General features: G+C 35.8%; 1 long non-coding RNA gene across 1 annotated transcript in view; it reads left to right on the forward strand.

Annotated features, from left to right (window-relative positions):
* LOC110341350 overlaps window positions 1-8,081 on the forward strand; it is a 143,284-nt gene extending 135,203 nt beyond the window's left edge. The window contains exon 4 of the long non-coding RNA XR_002383252.2: window positions 7,721-8,081. This is a non-coding gene — a long non-coding RNA (uncharacterized LOC110341350). The remainder of the gene's footprint in view (window positions 1-7,720) is intronic.
* Window positions 8,082-9,217: the final 1,136 nt, after the last annotated feature.

Here is a 9,217-nt window from a genome sequence, read left to right on the forward strand (position 1 = left end):
TCACACATTCTACAACAGACAAAATTTGAATAAGACATTTTCATTTTTAAGATAGCTTAAACATTATTGTAACTGACAACAAAAACTGGCTTCCTGTGGGCTTTTTGCTCTCAATTGCTAGTCTCAGCTTAAATGGAATCCATGGACCCTATGTGGCATAGTGGTGCTTTACAGAATTATAACTCAGTGAAATCCTAGCTAGGACAAACAGAATTTGGAAATATTGAACTAGAAATATTGGAAGTCTGACATTTGTATTTCTGATACCTTTTAGTGGCTCTAAATATGAGCTATAAATATTATTAAATATTACCCTCAGATCAGACTTCTATTCAAGTTAATTCAGTTAGCTGACATAGTAATTTTGAAACTTTAAACACTTAACGAAATTATAAAAGGCAAAGTCAATGAAACGAAGAGGTAAAATTAATAGAGTTCATATTTGAAAGTCAATAAAACCAGGAAATACATTTGTCTTCAAGGATGAGACTATAGACAAGACTTTCCACTTTGCTTTCCAGCTTCATGATAACAAAGGGAAAACATTAAGAAAGCAGGTGCTTGATTAGAAACGGAGGTGGGGGAAAAACCTTGGAAGCATGAGACTAATGCTGATTTTAACCATACATGCAAGCCGGGATAAATTGGGACTCCAGCCAAATGGAACAGAACAAGGCAGGAGAAACGAATCATGCTGTGCTTCACTGAGGATCTTAGCAGCTTGATAATTGTGCTTGAAAATGCCTTCCTTTGTTTCTGTCTAATTGCCATTAAATTCATCATTTCACACAGAAGGTAAAGCCAGAATGCAAGGAACATTCTGAGCCATGTCAGTTCATTTTAGGACTCGTTGGGCTGTTTAAAATCAAGCCAATTTTCCACCTTAAAAATCTTTAATACCAAAGAAATGATAATAAATGACCTGAAAAAATTATAGGGTTGGTGCTACAGGATCAGTCATGCCTAGTTCTCTACTACGTTTCTGTTGCTAATATGAATTAAAGACATATTTTCCCATTTTAATGATGAAATATATATATATATATATATATATATTGGTGTTTAGTAAATTTTCATAGCTAGGAAATGATCATTAAATTAAAGACTCGGAATCTTGGTGGCATAGTTTTTTTTTAACCAATCAATGTTACTGAGCAAATACATTTCCCATCCATGTATGTTTCTAAAAATTGCAGTGGAATTAAATTAAAAAAGCATTTCCAAAGTGGAAAGATGGTGTCTCTTCTCAGGGGTAACACAAAAAAGGGTATTCTCCACTCATAAAGTCTATGATTACATGCAGTCAGAAAGCCATGTCCCTAGGCGAAGGAAATGGAGTCAGGAAGTCACAGAAATAAATAAAACGAATATTTTTAATACCAGGTAAACTCTTGTTTCCTTAAAACATGTGATGGGTATAGGTTTTGAAAGGGATCTGAGTTATGATAGATGATTCTACCTGGTAGAAATTCAAGATAAGTCTCTTCTTTTTTAAGAATGCGGCCAAGCAGGTACCTAAATTCCCCCACTTCAGATTTTTTATGAGAACTCCATCACCTGGAACAAAGAAAACACATCTCTAATGTGTCCTCTGACTATGACAGTGGGAGTCCCATATATTGGCAATGAAAACTAAACACTTGCCAGTTATTCACTTAGCAAAAGAGATTGCTATTCCAACAGGCTTCTAACTAGGACCGTCAACATGAGAAAAGATTGTCAATTGACATATAGATTTCTTCTCCCTGTGTTACGAAAATCACATCATTTTCCTTTCATTATACATCACTAAAATGCGGCCTTTGTCCCAGTATTATTGTTAAGAGAAGCTTTTTCTTGTTAGTCGCTTTGGTTTATCCCCCGCCAGTCACCTGGGCTCTGCCGCGCCAGCCTGGTTCTAGATCCGCATCAGTCCCAAATAAACACACAAGAGGCTATATTCATTATGAAGCTGTTGGCCTTGCTTTTCCCTTACTGGCTAGCTCTGCCTTAAGTAATTACCCCATAATTGTTAATCTAAGTATGTTTCTTACCGGAGAATAGTTCCCGGCTTCTTACCCCTATGGCGTCACATGTCGACTCTCTTGTCTTTCTCCTTCCCAGAGTTCTCCTGGACTCCTAGTCCCTCCTATCTAGGTTTCCTATAGGCTCAACAGTACTTTATTGACAAATAACAGGCAAATAACAGGACTTCCCCAACATATTATAATCTAGACTAAAAAGAAAATTAATTCAGATTGGAGAGTTAACAACTAAGCTCCTCATATTCCTTTTGCACTTCCTATATTAAGCATTTGGTTAAAAAAAAAAAGGAATAGCCCACAAGTACTGCCTGAGAATTCAAACCAGGAACAGGAGGTCCAGAGAGCTTAGCTAAAGTTTTCAAATAACCTAAAAAAATCAATTCATAGCTTTTTTTTCTGGGAACCAGATCCCTTTATTTCATTAATGAAAATTTCATTCTATTATATAATAAATGTGTTTCAAACTGTTTTTGGTGTACCAAACTCAATCATGAAGCATACCTAAACTGATGTACTTTTAAAGACTCTAAACATCATAACATACTTTTTTTGAATAATAGAGCAGTTAAAATATCATCCCTGGAAATAGTCTATGTAAAATATCTAAGTGTTTCCTTTTTTTTTTTTTTGCTTTTTATTGCAACTGTATATACTGGTAGCCAAGTCTTACCTCTCATGCTTCTTAGGGTATGCTGCTTCCAATTATTGTTTACATAGATGAGTCTGGCCTGATTTCAAAGTCTATTTAATTTTAAAAATATCAACTACAAAGTTACCCATGGGATCTTCTGGGACTGCTTTTTAGTAGAGCTTTCTGGTCTACCCAATCCACAGACTGTTACTTCAAATTTTCTAACCTCCAGCATAGAGTCTGCTTCTAGAATATGCCTTACACTCTAAATGCTGATAGGTTTCTGAGTTCTCATGGAGGTTATGCTCCTCATGTCTGCATCTTTTATCTTTATTTTCCAAGGATTCTTGAAATACTTTCAGAAAAACTCCAGATGTAGAGTGAACAATATTTGACATAATAATGATCTAGGAGCTTCATGGTCTACTCAAGGTCTGCCAGAAACTAATATGAATTTTAGACTTAATATTTCATGACCTAGACAATACAGAAAGGCATACAATTGAAATTCTGAAACAGTTTATGTCCTAAAACTATAGCTGTATATGCTTCAACCATCAATCATTTATTTTCTTTAGTTTATTTATAGACAGAGTAACAATATAATTTGTCATACAAACAAGCACAGTGCACAAATTGAAGGGTGCCCAGTTATCAATCAACTTTACACATCAGGCATAACCCAGAATTGTATCAGACAAGAAGCCATTGTATTTGCTGCCCTACATGTACTTTTCCAATGACAGGATGTGTGCTCAATTTTTGTTTTATTTCCCCAGAACTGATCACCAATTTTATAGACTTGTCATTTTAAACTTAACATAGATGGACATGAATTTATTTCAGGTTATTCATTGGGGGTATTAATAATAGATTAAAAGGGAGATACATTTAATGGCTAAAATAATATTCCTGGCTTAATGACACAGAATTATAGTCATCTGGGACTTGTAGATTTATTATGTGTGTTACTTATATATACAAACAAAACAAATATAATCTGTATAGTTTTGGTTTTTTGTTTTTCAAGACAGTGATTCGCTTCATAGCTTCAAACTCAGAGATCCACCTGCCCGTGCTTTGCAGGTTTTAGGATTAAAGGCATGCACCACCACTACTGCCTAGATGATATATATTTCTATAAACTTCATTCACACACACACACACACACACACACACACACACACTCACACACTCTCTTGTTAGATTTGAGGCGAGGTCCAGAGTTTCTCCATTCATAACACGTCCCTGGTAACAATAATGCTGTTGGCCAGCATGAATCCTTCTGGTGCCAATAGTCATATTAAATGCAATACACACCCATCCTTTTAGTGCTTTTTCAGTCATCATAGGGAACTGATGTCCATGGGATTCAACAGAACAATTCACAACACCCCTGTATTACTTAAGAAGTGAGGCCCGATCAGACCGTGGCAAGGGCATTAGTAAACCATCCCGTTCTTGTTTTGTGTCCATGATGCCTACCTATACAAACTGGCTTTCTTATCTGTTTTTTTTTTAAATAAGGCCACCTTCACTTAACTAAGCCCTTCTGTTGCAGGAACAACATTGTGTTACTGAAAACTGAACAAAGTTCTAAACTGAGAATGGTTGACAAATGACCTTTCTTGCAATATGGCAAATTTTTTTACTGTCAGAAAGTCAAGGCATTAACAAACAAAAGATGTATACTTGATGCAGTTTAACAATTAGACTCCATTCTGAAATTGGCAGGGGTTCGTTTGGACTAATTCATTTTAATTCAACAAGAGATCTTGGAGGACTCTGCCAGAAATTCATTGAAAGGGAACAATGACATAGCTAAGTTCACAGTGACTAGCTCAAAGTAATAACTTCAAATATAAGTAGACAATTTCTTCTTTTTCTACCTTCCTTTCATCCTTCCATTATCAAGCATTTTGTGACTTATTTCAATTTACTACAGGGAATCAAGATACAGATTTTTTTTAAGGATACATAAAATCTATGATGACAGAGGATGACTCTAAAATTAGGTGTTCATACTATACAAATAATTGCAAGCTTTGAACACTAATAGTCACTACAGGAACATGTTTTCTTGGTGCAATGTGGAGATATGTGGAAAAGTTTGATTTTTTTGCTGAGAAAATAATAGAGTGTGGTCTTAAATAAAATTCAATTTAACAGTTAATGAGGGGTGCATGAGAAGATTCTTCCAGTAGAGTGGGTAGAATCATGAGAACAAAGACAAGCTGAAACAGTGAATAAGAAATAGATTGAGAAAGATTAAGGTATGGAACCCATGGTAGTAAATGCAACAGCAAATAACTCGTGCCAATACAGGTAGTGGAAGAATTAGTAAATGAACCAAAACCAAACTTTTCTTGGCTCATAGAACATCCATAAAATGTTACTTTATTATGGTAGGCAGTTTTCTTACTTTAATATTATTGGAATTATATGACTAGCACTTAATATGCTAAAAGTTCATTTAGTAATTGTGTAAAAATACATAGCCTACAATTGATTTACTGGCCCCTCTGTAAAGAATATAGTTAATGAGTAATATGATCCAAATAAGCGATTTCTATTGCAGACTGCGATGAGCCAGTACATTTACAAGTGTAGACAGTTAAAATACATTACCTAATGCCTAACACACATTAGCCAAACTTCATTAGAGACACAATACATGTTGTTTATCTGTGTATTTTGCAATTCACTGAACATATTCATCATCTAGTGACTTGTGTTCTATTCACAGTCATATTCAAGAGCACAGAGATGTTCAAATTTATTAACATTGCCTGGGACTCAACATTTGCCTGGAAAGTACATTAGTCAGGGAAATGGATGGGAATTTAAATGGAAAATAAGAACAGGGTAATGTCTTATCACACTGTTTAAACTATTAGAAAGTGTTATACCTTATGGGAAACCTCCCGGCTAACCAAGAAGAGATTCTAGAATTGCAGTCTCACATTAGCAATTGCCATAAGCAATTACTTGGTGGCATTGCACTTACTATGAATGACCATGCAAACTACAATTTGACTATTTTCTCTCTCCCTCCATCCCTTTTACTTCCTCTCTTACTCCTTTTCCCTTGCTTGCTGGGAGTATTGTAGTATTATAGCAAACGTATACTGATACTATATCGGATAGGAGGGGATGTTTCTCAAGATTCTCAATTAAGGTAAATAATAAATATAGATTTCAGGTAATTTTGCCAATTCAGAGATAATTGTCAAGCATCAAGACCCAGAAATGTTCAAATACTATGGTTTTTGTTTGTTGTTGTTCTGAGGGCACAATGCTTGCAAGATACCTACACACAAAATTTGAGAGTTGAATACTACATTATTTTGGATGACAAGAATAATGAGTAGTAATTTTACCAATTCCTGTACATTTGTTAAGGACTGCAGATTATTTTTTCCTAATTTAACTAAACACTGACTGTGGGGTGTGCATGAAATCCTGAGTGAATGTTTATCACTTACATAAGCATTATGATGTCAGCAAACCTAATATATCTGTCCACGGACCAGGCTCAAAGAAATGGCAAAGCCTTCCTCTGGCCATGTATAGATACTATGTATCATTGACTATTAGTGAAGACCAGAATATGCAGAAAATATTAACTGCAGCTTCCTCTTCCGTGATGACTGCAACTAGAAATTTTCCCCTATAAAGACTTCTCTTGATAACCCTTCTCTTCATTCAGCTATAAATAATAAACCCATCTATTCTTTCGTCTTTTAGTTGTGTACAGTAAACCCCTCTTCTCTCCCCAAGGTATGTGTAAAATATTCTGGGCTGCTAGTATGTCTCAATCAGATCACTTGGCACACCTGATCCAAGCCCCTCTCTCTCTCTCTCTCTCTCTCTCTCTCTCTCTCTCTCTCTCTCTCTCTCTCTCTCTCTCTCTCTCTCTCTCTCTCTCTCTCCCCCCAACTTTCTGTGTGTGTGTCTTTCTGTCATTATCCCTGACATGTCCTGGATCAATGACTAAATTACATTAGCTTCTTACCCCCTATTCTACCAGAGCACACTCTCCAAGGACACTTTTACACTTTTCTCTGACCAGTGTTAATGGCTGGTGTGATCTCAGGTATCCTCTTCTCTCATCCTTCTGGATGGGAGCATGTTCTCCTCCAGATCACAGAAGAAGTACATGATCTTCTGATATGTGTAATTCAGCATTTCCCTCGTGGTAATCATTTTATTTTCTTTCGTATTTTGCAAGTATTTGTTTGTGTGCTGTGTGCACCTGCATACCTATGACCATGTGTGTGGTACTGACTCCATCATGCACATGTGTGTCATTGACTCCTTTGTGCACATGTGTGTGGCACTGACTGTTTCAGTAGATGGACTGTTTCACATAAGAAGCAAAATGTTAACATCATCAATTCACCACTGTATCCTTAGGGTGTGGCACATAGCATATGTTCCAAATGTATTTGAAATGATGAAAGCTTCTTTTCTATCTTTTAAAACAGTAATCTAGTGATCAATGTCTGAGTAAAATATGGACAAGTTCTCACACTGATATGTTCCCATGACAACTTATATACAAAACCCAAACTCTGAGAAATCATAACTCTCTTGTATAACTTATTTTAGCTTAGGAAAAGAAATCATAAGAAATGCCATATTTTATGTAATAAAAGAATATCCTTAAAAAGTGAATTTTTGTAAAGATTATATAGGCAGAAAAAGAAAATAAATACTAAGTAAAATTAATTGGATCACATTTATACTTGCTGCTTTTTCATTTAGAAGAGAATTTAACAGCATACCTGGTGGTTAATTCTATTATTGTTGCTTCTTGTAAGTATAATCATCTAAACTTAGTAACTTAAAATTTATTGAAAATGCCCAGGTGTTATGGATTTTTAGGTATCATAATACTTAGAGTTTTTTTAACTATTTTCATTTATTCTTTGTGTCTTTCACATTCTGCATCTCTATCCCATAATTAAATTTTATTATTGCATAATTTCACACATATGTAGACAACATATAGTGACAATTCTTTTGTTGTTGATTTTTGGTTTTTCTTTTTTTTTTTCGACAGAGTTTCGTTGTGAAGTCCTCACTGTCCTGTAACTTGCTTTGTTTGCCAGGCCAATCTTGAACTCCTCCTGCTTCTGCTTTCCCAAATGCCTGGATTAACCTCACAGTTACAGACAGCTGTGAGCTGCCGTGTGGCTGCTGGGATTGAACCCGGGTCCTCTGGAAGAGCAGTCAGTGCTCTTAACCACTGAGCCATCTCTCTAGCCCCCTTGCCAGTCAGGCCCCTTCTCATCTTTCTGTAAACACTGTCCACTGTAGTTCCTCCCTACAAATAACAATCTCTCTTGATTGTGCTCTCACTCTTACTAGTTCTCTCTCTCTCTCTCTCTCTCTCTCTCTCTCTCTCATTTTCACACCTATCAATTTTATGTTGTCATTTCTAGGTGCCCTCGTTTGTTTGGAATCTTCTATTGGAGCCTTGAAAAATCAGCAGTGGGTACACAATGGGAGGACCATTACTCTTACCTTCCAAGTATCTATAAGTACCCAATAGTTCAGACTTACAGGGCAGGGCCCTGTGAGACACTCCATTCCATGACTTATAAGTCCTTTGTGAACACAGTGTGGGTGACCATTATTGTTGAGAGTTACTGGACATTCCTCATTCTATGCTTTTGGTGCCATTAAAAGTAAGGATGCTCTCTGCCAAAGGCTCAGAGAAGCTGTTGTCTATCATCATAAGCATAAGTATTTATAAACAGTTTCACAATGTATGGATTTACTTAAATAATAGCAATAACTTTCCCTACTTGGGCAGATGTCCTGATTTGTTAGCAGGGCTAACGTGTAGTTGTGGGTTTCTCTCCGTATAGTGGGCTTCAAATCTCATCAGAAGACAGTTGGTTATCTCCACAACAGTCAAGCCATTATTACAGAAGTCAGCAAAGTGGTCTTGTGTTTCATAGGATTAACATATAAGCCTGCACATTTCTCTAATGCTTTGAAAGTACGTAGCAGGAAAAAAATTTCCCTCTCACTTCAACCTAGAGGCATTCTTAAACTTCACAAATAGAAGAAAAAGAGAGAGAACATGTTTGTATCGAGGAATAGAATCCTACTTAGTAACGACTATTATAGTTAATTAGTAATATATGCATATGAGTGTTTTTCACAAAGTCTATCTTCCTCCATGGAAAAATTAGAATTTTCCTTAAGACAGTATCTGGGGAAATTACCTTTCTTTTCACTCTATGATCCATGGGCATTATGTGTAATGATTTCCACCTATAGGGAGATGACTATTTTCTATATCTAGTCTTCTTTGAGTTTTTGGCATTGATATCATAGAAACACCTTGAAAAGCAATGCTCTATAAATCAACATCTTCAGCTTTGTCACATATTCATAACTATCTCTGGGAATAGTGTTATCTTTTTTCTCCAGGTGTTTGTTGAGCAGGATAATTTCTCATTTTTTAAAAGATGGAAGATTTGTAGAAGATTTTTTTAAAAAACCAATATTGATACTTTTCTTCGTTTTTGCTAAGGCACATTAATGC

This window comes from Mesocricetus auratus, unplaced genomic scaffold (assembly GCF_017639785.1).
Source record: "Mesocricetus auratus isolate SY011 unplaced genomic scaffold, BCM_Maur_2.0 Super-Scaffold_100023, whole genome shotgun sequence".
NCBI lineage: Eukaryota > Metazoa > Chordata > Mammalia > Rodentia > Cricetidae > Mesocricetus > Mesocricetus auratus.